General features: G+C 37.5%; 1 protein-coding gene across 3 annotated transcripts in view; it reads right to left on the bottom strand.

Annotated features, from left to right (window-relative positions):
• The window catches only part of PEPD (peptidase D), a 176,274-nt gene that overhangs the window by 63,785 nt on the left and 99,908 nt on the right, over window positions 1–12,581 (bottom strand). The gene's annotated exons all lie outside the window — the stretch shown is intronic.

Raw genomic sequence — 12,581 nt, 5'->3', positions numbered from 1 at the left:
TCCAGACAAGCCAGCAGAGCTCTCCCATTACGTCAAGCCAGGCACCTTCTGCTAGTGTCACAGTCCATGCTGGAATGGATGGTCTCATGTTTTCTTGTCTGTAGCACAACAGACACAGAGAAAACATAAGACTATTCAATTTCAGATCATGGTACCTAAATACCTCTATGATCTTCCACTGCCCAAACATGGAAAAAAATTAACACAGACTCAATCCCAACAGCAAGATGATAATGTGATAACATTAAGCTGAGTCCTCAACAACCTATAAAGAACATTACAACACAATATTGTTTGCTTTTGTGCACATGAAGGACAGGGAAGGGAAGGAAGAGCAGCCCCATGCTCTCCAACAGTACTCCTCTCGCACTGCTGTCCTGCTGGAGGAGCTGTTTGGCCTTAAAAGCATTAAAACATTTTCATCTTCACTGTCAAAGTCCCCTTCACATGAGGGCAGATGTGCCCAAAGCACAATTAATATAGGATTAGGTGCTTTAAGAGCTAAGCACATATCATGGATCCTTTCATTCTTTTTGAAATATGCTCTAATTACAATCCAATTCCCTTTAATACAGAATGAATTTCAAAAACTCATTTGTTGTAATACTGAAATCATTTCATTAACACAGAGTGATAACGGTGCTATTCAAAGAATAGAGATGTTGTGATTTTGTCCTTCTGCAGCAGCAATCCACAGAACACAATTCAAATTCTTTGACGGATATTAAAGACATTACATGTTTGTAAATCCAAACCATATTTTAAAATTATGCAAAATGACAGTATTTAAAGAGAGGCAAAACAAAACATACAAATTAATCACACAAGGAAAAAGAAAAGCCTACATTTAGAGGCTTAGTAGGGAGACCCAGTTTACAAGATCCCTTTTCTGTTCAGAATGCTGTGGTTTTACAAGGTAGAAGTAGTAATTTTGTATTGCCCCAGAAAACCGTAGTGATAGGTCAAATGATAGAGAAACTAAGGAGAAACTCTGACATGGTGAGAGCACAGCAGAGATATCACTAAATTGACCTAATAAAAATTTATCACCTAAACTGTCATTTGCTCTGATGCAAACATTTTTTCACCAAATGGACATTTCATATGGAAACCAAGTTACGGATCTGCTCTTCCCTAGCACGCTTGCAGGCAAGGTTTACTCTGTAAGACATGACACTATGCACAAACATTTTGCACAATAACATATTATGTTATATATGTATAGTTACATTTTAGGAAGCAACTTTTAGTGTATTTTATAGACCCTTCACCTTAAATGATTGAATAAACTATCTCCTCTAGACAGCAACTTTCAGTAACCTTCTAAAGAGCTTTAAAAATGAAATAATGAAGGTTGTAAACATCCTTCCATCATCAGTGATGCAGGGATAGCAGGGTTTATTTTACCGTATGACAACTGATCACATATTCATGGTTGCAATTTATATGAAACTGTGCAGCCGAGTAATAGTATTCACCTTTTGCAGTACTCCCTGATTAGCAGTAAAAAGTGGTAAATAAATAAAGACATGCTTCATATAATCCAGCTGTTGCCTGAACTTTGCTTCTGTTTTCTAAAAAATGAACCTGATTGTTTCATCAAACATTATGGACTTTCTTTTAAGAGTAAGTAAGAAGTGGTTGTTTATGTGACTGAGCTGAAGATAGTACACCTTTGCCAGGTAATGAGTTTTCTGGTAGTAAAACTACTCACATCACTTTTTTTGAATTTACTTTTTCAGGCTATGACTCATTAGAAACACGTTCATGTAGTTGGAAAAATCCATTTCTGTCAGAGACAGCCAACATCCTTGTACAACATGTCTTAGATAAGTGAAAGATTGCATATCCCTTTAATGGCAAATGCTGGCTTTTCAAAGCTGAAAAATGTATATCTAGAATTAGAGGAGCTGCCAGTACTTTGTAGCTAAAATCCTGGTTCTGCTGAAGTTAATACAGACTCTGCCACTAGACGTCTTCTCACCAGGATTTCACTGCCTACACACTGCAAGTATCTTTATCCAAAAGTGCAATACAAAAGTATGAAGTCTGAAACAGTTGGATAGAATATCATTTAATCTGGCACTCCACATATATTGCAAATACTGCATCTTGAACTTTGCCTGGTCTTTTTGATTGGAAGATATGTGTGTTTAGGCAGTTTTATATTGGTGCTGGATGCTTTGCCGTGAACTTTTAATGCAACCAACACAGATACAAACGTTAAGCAACTCATTATCTTCTTCTTTCATGGGTTTCAAAGCCTCCTGTCATGTTTTACACAATATCTCCCTGGAGGGTGTATGTATTACTTATCATGCACGTACTACGTTGGTGGTGTACACAGATCAGCCATTGGTGTATTTGCATGTCAGATGTTACCTTTTAAATGCATGCCGCTTTGAGCTGGCATGGGTTTTTCATTGCTTTTGAAACAACTTTTTTTTTTTTTTTTTTAAAATGTAGAGGTACATCCTAGGTTTGGTGCTTTTTCTTTTTGCCAGAAAACATCAACTTCTTTAACTAATTGACAATATGTAGAGATTGAAGGTAGTTTTAAAAACCTCACTGTTTTTTCCATTAACTTAAAAAAGAGCAAGTATTACTGCCATCAACTCAAGTAAATCTGATGTAAGTGCACTTGCCCCCACCCTTGCAAATTTGCTGAGGCACAAGATAGCATTAGCCCCGCCATTCTGCTGAGTCTTGACTACCTTATTGACTATACTGACTTGAGAGAAGAAAACTCCACCTTCAGAAATAATGGGTTCTTCTTCATTAGAAATAACAGAAAAAGTATATACTTGCTATATTTGAGATCATATGGAGTATTGCATACATCCAAACAGAACTCCAGAATGCTTAAAACGCCTCAACGTCAAAACAGCCAAAAAAGCCATTGAAGTAAAACCTTCTATGGATAGCCTTTCTGACAAATTATAAGAACCACTCTGACAACGATGCTTGTGTCTTATGATCATGTTTGGTCCAGTTTCTACTGCTATCTAATGCACACTGACAATTACAATCAGATCTGTGCTAGGAATGTCAATTGAATCAAATAAAGTAGTTTAATGTCAACAGTTTTCCTCACTTAAGTGGATTTACAGAATAAGGGCACTTAAAGCAAGAGGGATAGAAACTATCCGTAATTACATCCCTCACACTTCTTGCTTATTTTCAGATCTTCCTCATCACTAGAATAACATATCCATACACACTCAGCAGAGTGTGATTTTTATTTCCCAAAAGAAGTAAACAAGTAATCTCTAATTTGAATTCTTGTCATCAGCTCTTCTTGAGTTATAACAAATATTTATAAGAAAACCACATTTTGTATTTCTCAGCTATTCACTCCTGAAACCAAGACACTTCTAGATCAAAAAGGTTTGATTTCTGAATAAAAATCCAATTGAGTATTTTGGCCTGTATCTTACAAGACAGGTAAAAACTGTAATTAGAGAAAACGCAGTAAGTATGAAGAAAAGAAAGATAGAGAAGGAACAAAAAGTGGCAAAAAAGACTATTACAAACTTAAGCCAAGTTTCTATAACATAGCCCAATCCATTCCTCAGGGGTATCTTCTGATGGTCCCTCTGTTCCAGTCCCACATTCCTAGTAACTACAGTGAAGCACTGCAGAACGAGGCGTGCACATCACTTTGGGATGGAGGAACAATTACTCATTCCAAGGTTTCCGATGAAGGAGAACCAAAACCACTGAATAACCCTGTTCATTACTCCCAGGTACTGGAGGCACATCAAGAACACCTGCTGGATACTGGTAGTTCAGGAACCAGAGTTTTAGATTGTGTATCAGAGAGATCTGCTGTCAGAAATGCAACTGCCTTGTGAAGCATACAACGTACAGAAGAGTCAAGGCCACTCATGGGTTAGTATCTCATTAAGGTGTGCATACTGAAAATATATTTATCTACAAAATTTTTCATACTGGATCACTCACTGGTTTGAGGATGTTTCAGATCCACAATAATTTCTTCAGTGCACCTTTGAGAAAGTTGCCTCCTAATAAAAAGAAACCTTTACACACTTCAAAAATAGCATTCTTTGAACACAGCCTTTGAGACTTGCATTGAAATGCAAGCAGGTAGTTTTGAACTATAAATTGGAAACCACAGCAGCTTAAGGGAGTTCTGTACAGAACTTGGAGGATTTTCTGTAGTTTTTTGGCTTTTTTTATGAGTACAGTTGGAAGACATAGGTGAGTATCTATTAGTTATCTGTGCACCGAATTACTTTTGAATTACAACTAGAACATGCCCTTATGCTTTTGTACTGTGTAAATATCAAGCGTAGCCATGAGACAAGCTAAAACCCAAAGCTTTTTTAAAGAATTCACAAAAGGCCGAATTTTCCAACGCTCATCTCTCTATTTATGCCTGGACTGAAAGTCACCATTTTGGTCATTTAGACACATAAATATCTTCACATGAGAAAGCTATAAAGCCCAAATAACACAAAACTGTTAAGCCACAGTATATATAATTTGTCCATGATATCTGAAGTATACTTAACATCATACTAGGCTGGAATAACCGTGCACTGAGGAGAGAACAGGAGGCATCAGTAACAACCCATCAGTGGATATACAAGCAAGGTGAGCAGTGCTTCCTCTAAACCCACCCTAGACACTGTGAGGTTCTTAAATACAGAGCATTTTTCTTTGTTAACCAATTTACTTTGGTAATGTCATTCATTTTCCATGGCCAACTAGATGCTTTAAGGCTTAGTTTATCTAATCCTATTTTCATTTAGTTCACAACACAACATTGCAGCATTGCAAAACACGTCTAAGGTTGTTTTAATACCAAAGTCAGTACTTCATTGCGAAAGAGTAAAGAAGGGGAGTGGAGAAGAGTAGGAGAAATAATCCAGTTTGCTATTAATGAACAAATGGTTGAATGAACAAACTCGCACCAGAACAAGAAAATTAGCACTATGAGCAGATGAGCAAAGGTTTCTTCTACACCTCAGAAACAGCATCATTAAAGATTTATGAAAGCAATGTTATTATTTCAGTGGTCTACATGACTGGAAATTGTTTAGAACAGAACTTACTGCTCCATGAACAACAGGAAACAGAACTACTTCTATGCATTGACTTCTTAAACCCAAGTGTTCACGCTACTTCGAATGAAAATTTTTGAGATTCAAACCACTGGCTGGGTTATTTTGCATGCTTATGGAGTAGAGCTGCTGGAGCTTACTATCAACCAGAAATACTGAAGGTAGCTATACTTTGAAGCACCTCTATTTAAAATTGTCCTAATTTGTATCATGCACAAGCAGAAGTAATGTGTTATTTTTTTAAAAATGTTGATCCTTCTGAACTCCAACATCTAGATTCTTTTCTCATTTTGGTGTGTTTTCTTTAACTAAGTTATTTTTATTTATATGCAGCAAACACTAGATAATAGTACGTCCTTAGAAGAGAAAAATGTTATCTGAGCTCAGCAGGGATAGAACTGTAACTTTAGCAAGCAGGTATGACACACGAAACTGGCAGCATATTAAGGTAGCTACAGTGCAGAACATCTATTATGAAATAAGGAAAAGCTGTGTAGAAGCAGCATAGAAGTGAGTAGTCTCACCTTTGTAATCAAAAATTCAGGTTGGTATTTCTAAATGTGCTACTTCCCTTTACTAAAATGCATGACAAGCCAGAGCTCAGGGCTGGAACAAAGGGTAAGATTACCCCAAAATGCAGATATATTTTAAGAATACAAAATGACACAGATCAGAAGGAGTGCCATTCCTTCAGGAAACAAAGCCCACAAAGGCAAAGCCATTTCACCAGCCATTAATGCTACCTGGAAACCAGAGACACATTAAACAGAAAGTCCATAAATAATACAAAAACTCGGCACTGTCACATATGTCATATATGATTTGCAATGATTGAAAGTAATTGATAATCTCAGTTCAAGAACAGAGAGTTTAGGTGAGGGGCAATTAGCATTTTAATTGCATAATTGGGAATTATAAATTACCTGTCTTATGTAAAGAATAACTGAAGAGATCATATGACATTAGCTGATATTTCATCTTGTTGGCTAAACTACACGGTGGATTTAGGGAATCTGGAATTGCATTTTCCTCACACACACACATACATACATTTTCTTTTTGTTTTTTTTTAATTTCATGGCTGTCCTTTTATTACCACAGTTAACTATTCCACATGAGGCAAGGTTTCCCCCATCATTTTGCAAACCTAAAATTTTTGAGTAATTTTTGGGACAGAGAACTTAAAAACAACATGACTCTGTGATACCGCAGTAGTTTAAGAATGTCTGTGGAATTATCTCCCCTTCTCCCTCCCAAACAGATTGATATAAGTTTCTTCTAACAGCTCTGTTTGAGTTTAAATCCTTTTTTTCTTCCCCAGTATGAGGAAAGGGCAAGAGTTTTAACACATGCAGTTTTAAAGAAGTGCATATACCCACTTTCACTTGATTTGTCTTTCATCTAGTTCTACGCTGGTGCAACATTTTTCTACGTCACTCTGAAAATTCATCAACATACGCATTTTCACAGAAGTTCTGCTAGCCCATTTCATTACCAAAGTTCTAATGCAAACAATGGTTATGTAAGTCTGTATCCTCATACTCAGCTGCTGCTTTTCCAGAAGCTTGGCAAGACAACTGAACAGGTAACCTGGAGACAGAAGAGTTGCCAGAGTGCTCTGTAAATACACTTTTTCAATAACTCAATCTTTAAATTAACACTCAAGAAGCCTGTTAAGAAAGTCTTCAAGTATGGTTGTCAAATTATTATTTTCCTGAACCTCTTTTAACTCTACTCGGAAAATTCACCTATCATTTGTCAGAATTGTTTGATTCAACTGCATAAAAACTGATTGACTTATGGATTCAAACATTACATCTATTAAACTATTGAAATCCTTACAGTTACTGTTTCACAGCAATTAAGCTGATTAAGATATTCATAGTACAAACCTGCAAAGATTTTGATGTTAATTCTGACAAACTTGCAAGTCAAGGTCTACCACACTTTCTGGGTTTTTTGTATGCAGCAGCTCAGCCGGCAGTAAGTGTGTGTGCTCTGTCAGCAGACAAACATGCCTCTTCCAGAGCTGCCAAGTCTGCCAAGGGGCTGTTACAGAGAATACAAATTAAGGTTTACCCAAAGGATTGCATCAGAGCTCCAGTGAGTCAAAGAACTACCATGAACTAACTCACAGAAAAAGCATAAATAGTACAGAAAAAGCATAAATAGTACAAGAGATTGCCATCACTGAGATTCCAGCTATGATTAGACCATTGCAAGTAATGAAACTGAATAGATTTGAGTAACCATCCCTGCAGCTGACAGAGGTAACGGACCCTGTGTGAAATTCTGGAGTCTACTGCAACAGCAAGTGAAACAGTCTTCAGCTGCCCTCCAGCTGGGTGGTTCAGTACTGGCATCAAGAAGAACACAGCCGTAGAGCATGCGTTTCAAGGTGGGAAATTGTCCTTCTTCTACACTGTGGTAACATCACCTTCTGTGTGTTGCTTCATGCTCCTGCCTGCCTGTCAGTCTGGAACTCCCCATCTGTTGTATTTAGGTAGCTAACACCGCAGCGGGATCTCCTCGTGCACAGCTTCTGTACAGCAACGTGGAAGTTATAAAACTTGAATCCAGGATTTATATTCATCCATTTTCTACAGCAGAAGGATTTTAAAATGAGTTTTCAATCTTCACCAAATACATAAATGGAAAACAGATCCCACTGCCGCACTACAAAGCAACAATCATTAAGAAGGGTCTCTTTTATTTCTTCACCAATTCTAAATTTCACTTGGAGTCATGTCCATTAGTAACAAGGCAGAACTAAGTTCTGCACTAGTCTAAATTTCATACTTAATCTAATATTATGGAAAGAGATGGCATGAATTTTTCTTGGACTCATTGCTTCATTTCCAGCTCTAATAATTCCAGATCTCAACTGGCATATTTTAAATTAAATTTTTTGTAGTTTAAACCTATTTATCAACAGCTAATTAATGAGGTCTAAATCCTTTGATGACAGAATGATTAAACTGCATTTTAACTAATCCATCTTTAATTAAAATGCTGCCAGCAAACCATTTCTGGATGTGTAAAAAGGACACATTTATAGAAGCTCACTCTTTAACTATGCATTATGTAAAGCCAATAATTAGAAGAACTCATGATTTCAATTATATTTTAATTACTGTTACATATAAAACATGCTTTAATAGATGTAATGCAATACATTTTCTTTCTTTACAACCCACTAATCATTCCTATTGGGGTGACAACCAAATAAAAGGAAGTTTAATATGTGCGCTAGTACAGGAATCTTGTTTTAGCTTTGAGCCAATTCTCTCTCCATTTCTTCTTTGCAACAGAAAGGTACTTAATTACCTCCAAACCTAAAACACAAACGAATCCCTATAAATCCCTGTTAAAACTCTAAAAGGAGATTAGTGGTAACTGACCATAATAAAGAGAAATGTTTTATCCTTATTATTGCACTTGTATGTCTTTGAGTTTCTTCAACTCAAAGCACCCGCTAGTTAATGAAAAAATATAAGGGGACATCTGTACCGATTTTCGTACTTCTTTCCTTTACAATTTTGGGAAACAACACGAGCCAAGAGATGCTTTAGTTATTGCAGGAGCCATCAATTTTCATTTATTTAGGATATCCCTTTGCCTCTGTCTGGGAAGGGAGAGTGGTAGATGAACATAATGTGATGACTGCAGCCAACTCCCCATTATTTGCATTAATAGGAGGCTGAGACTTATAAATATGAAAGTGATGCAAGCTTAACTGTTCTTTACTATGGCTAAGTCAGTTTTTAATGCAAACATGGAACAAATTATTTCTTTCTGAATCACAGAGAGTACAGATAGCTGGTCAGGAACACTCAGTATCCTGTAGGAATTCAACCTTTAAAACTGCATGTTATTACAATAGGTATTTTTTGCTGAGGCAACCTAAAATTTGATAAATTAGTTATTAAACATGTTTCTAAACTCTGCATGTTCCAAGTAGTTGTGTAACACAGAATATTCAGTCTTGCGGTTTCGCTGCTTTCAGCGATCTGAATCTAGCATGAGGAAACTAATAAGCTTATGGCAGAAGCCTACTTAATTTACCCATTACATTGTACTTTACAAATATTCAAAAAGGGGTATTATATTATTTCTACTGACTCAGATATGTTAAATTTAATTTTCATAAGCTGATTTCTACTGTTTGAATAGATTAATGAAATTGCTGATATTTTGGTTTATTCCAAGTTTTCTCTAAAAAATATTTAGCATTTAACAATCTCTGATAGTAAGATGCTTTCACATCACAGGCGCCTATGAAGTGACTGAACATACAGACATTGAAATATCTGCACAAGACTTAAGCTACTGCATAGTTTGATTTATATAAATCCTTTCCTCTCATTCTCCTTTTTGTCTATTCCTGCTTATAGAGCAAACTCTTAGGGGCAGGGAATGTATTTCACCACTTTATAAAGTGCACTGCCCATTTATATTCTGATTAAATAACAACAGCTTATTATGAAGATAATATGAACTGTATCTCCTCAAGAGCGAGACAGCATATCTGGAAAGGTCATTTTGAATATTTAGGTATTCATACTTAACAGATGTCAAGAATAAATGCTGATGTGGCAACGTGCTTTATCAAGGTTTATCAAGAACACTCCTTACTTTTTAAAAGATTACACTAGATCTACCTTGGAAAAAACAAAAAAAAGCAACCCTCTTAAATTTATTATATATGGCATCCAATTGCTGTTCCACCATGTCAGGAGTCTTGTGGTGCCAACACAAGTGACAAGCAGACAAATGAGACTGTACTTCCTCACATCACCTGTCCTCCCAACCAGGTTATTGTTTTTACTGTCTCTTATGTGTCTCCCAGTATGAGGTCAAGGACAAACATGCTTAAGGACTGCACATACAGTAACATTAAATAAGAAGAAATATTCAAGAACAAGAAGTGCTGGGGAAGGAGAGTAGTAAGACCAGTACCAGAAATAACAAATCAGATATATATGGATGAAAGCAACAGCTTGTCTTACTTGCAATTTAATTTCCTGATGTATTTGAATGCTAACTATAGTAACTACTTTTGTTTTAAGATGGCACTTTGGCCAGTAAGTGCTATGATTTCCTTCTCTGTCTACAGAGACTTTCTACTGAGGCAAGGACACAGCACGCAGATGCGAGCTGCCTACTTGCTTTCACGCTGAGCGAGTCTAGTACACCAGAGTAATGCAGGAAGGGAGAGGTGACTAATATTTTCTCAGGGGGATACTTTTTTGGAGGAGCTCATGCCAGACAATTTTACTTCCCAGAAGGCAGAACTCTGCAACCGTGCCTGGATCTCCAATACGCTTTCTGGAGTAATGCAGTGCATTGCTGCTTCCCTAGCAGAGAACATGCAACTAAATATTGAAAACCTGGTTAAGTATTTCAGAATAATCTAGTTAACTCCAGAACACTATCCAAACTTTTCTTAAAATTGCATTTTCCAGCCCCCAGCAGCCTACAGTAAGATGGTGTGTTTGGCTGGGTCTGCTCCCAGATATTGCATCGCCAAAAGAAAAGAAAAGTTTTCCTGGCCTGTGCAGATAAATGACGGATCAGAGATGTCCTTCTCTAATCTTTTTGACCATGTTTCAAGGGTCCTGGTCATATAAAATGAGCGAATAGCTGCCCAGAGGACAACACCATTTACCACAAATTACTTCTTTATGGAAGAATCAATTTTATAGTCTCCTGAATTTCAAACACTTGCCTCTTCAATTCAGTGAAATTACTCTTTTGAGAGCCAAGCCTGAGATAGATGACTCCAAGGTTCGACTCTTGGGGCTATGAACTATCTGTTATAAAAATTGAGGGAGGACTTATAAGTCTTTGAAAAAGATTCCAAGTAAAGAAAACATGTATCAACACTTTAACATTATATGGCTAGAAGTGTCCAGATTAATTTGTTGAGTCTCCAACAATCTTCTGTCCCAACAGACCAGAAAGCTAAATTCAAGTCAATCAGAACTAGAAAGCGTTTTCAAGAGACAGAAGAGGCTGTCCTGGAAACTCCAACATGCATGTTTTTCTGCTCAAGCAGGGAGAATTTTGCAAAGCTGAACTCATGAGAATAAAGTTTTAAAAACATATTAACTGATTTCAACTCCTAAGAAGACAATATGCAACTTTCAAAACAAATACCATTGCAAGACATGGGGAACAAAATCAAATACGTTCAGCAGAGACGATTCCAACAGCTCTCAAGGTCTTGCAGTCTCAAAAAGAAATCCATAACACTGATCACGGTTCCCTTAGTCCACGCTGCAGAGTACGAATCATCATTCAGGTGAAAGCGAAGGGAAAGTACACCCTCAACAGAACTTTCAACAATTCAAGCTGTCACGCGAGGCTTGACAAATCCACTTGCCTGCTCATAAGTGACACACAGAAAATTGCCCAGCTCTGTGTTCATCAGTTTCTGCAGATCTACTGCTTTTATTAGAAAGAATTAAAACCATAAGGATTAGAAAGATGACATCAACCAACTATAAATGAGCCTAACATTTCACTGCATGCCTAAAACTCTGAGGAAGTTTCAGTTACTCCACTCCTGGCATTGCAGAACCTTCACTAGCAGCAAGTAAAACAAGAATTCTAGTAGTTGGCCAACAGTAGAATTTTCAGATCTGTTAAAAAAATATGAAAGAAAAAGTTTTGTCCCGATGCTGCACATATACTTAGGGCTTGAAACTGCTCATGTCAAGATGTCAAACTGCATAGCAAAGCCACATCTGCCAGGAGGTACAGTCATGCTCCCGTACCAAAATGGCATCATCTGTTCTCTCTGTATAGAAGATTTGTTACCCACCAACCATGGCTCCTTCTCCCTAAAGGAAGATGAAGGCACACAGGAAAACAGGGCAACATGCAGAGGGCAGTACTTGCAGGACAACAGCTCCCGGACTAACCCCACAAGGTCTGCAGTGCTTCCTGCTGATGTAGGTGAACAAGCTATCCCATCCCCAAAGACAGTGGAAAAATATCTACATAGTCACACTGCCTTAAAGCATGCCCCAGGGTTTAATGCCACATCCAAGGAGCAGCGGGTTCATCTGTAAAATTCTCAACATTTATTTCTTGTCTTGCAAATCTCTGCAACAGGGACGTGAGCGGCTCCAACAGACAGTCCAGGATGCCTATAAGCCATTGGCCCCAACTCTGCCAGGAATATAAGAAGTGTTTTAAATACTTCTTGATTCAGCTGGCAGTTACCTTTTCGCTAGTATATTATACCTTTCATCTCCCTCTGGAGGTGCCTACACACAGAAGAGGCAAACCTCTTTCACTGGATTCAGTAAACTTAGGAGATATAAACAAAAATAGGGGCTTTATTTGCCATTCCTCAGTGACAAAACAAGTATCAGATGAGATCAGTGCCGAAACCCCATAAGCAGGTTATAGGAGCAGCCACTCTTACCATCAGATTTGACAGGTCTCCACAAACACTAAGCAAAAAGCCCTGGCTCATGCACCGAG

This window comes from Harpia harpyja, chromosome 9 (genome assembly GCF_026419915.1).
Source record: "Harpia harpyja isolate bHarHar1 chromosome 9, bHarHar1 primary haplotype, whole genome shotgun sequence".
In the NCBI taxonomy this organism is placed as follows: Eukaryota; Metazoa; Chordata; class Aves; order Accipitriformes; family Accipitridae; genus Harpia; species Harpia harpyja.
The sequence above is the reverse complement of the archived record's forward strand: the minus strand, read 5'-3'. Positions and strand labels throughout refer to the sequence as shown.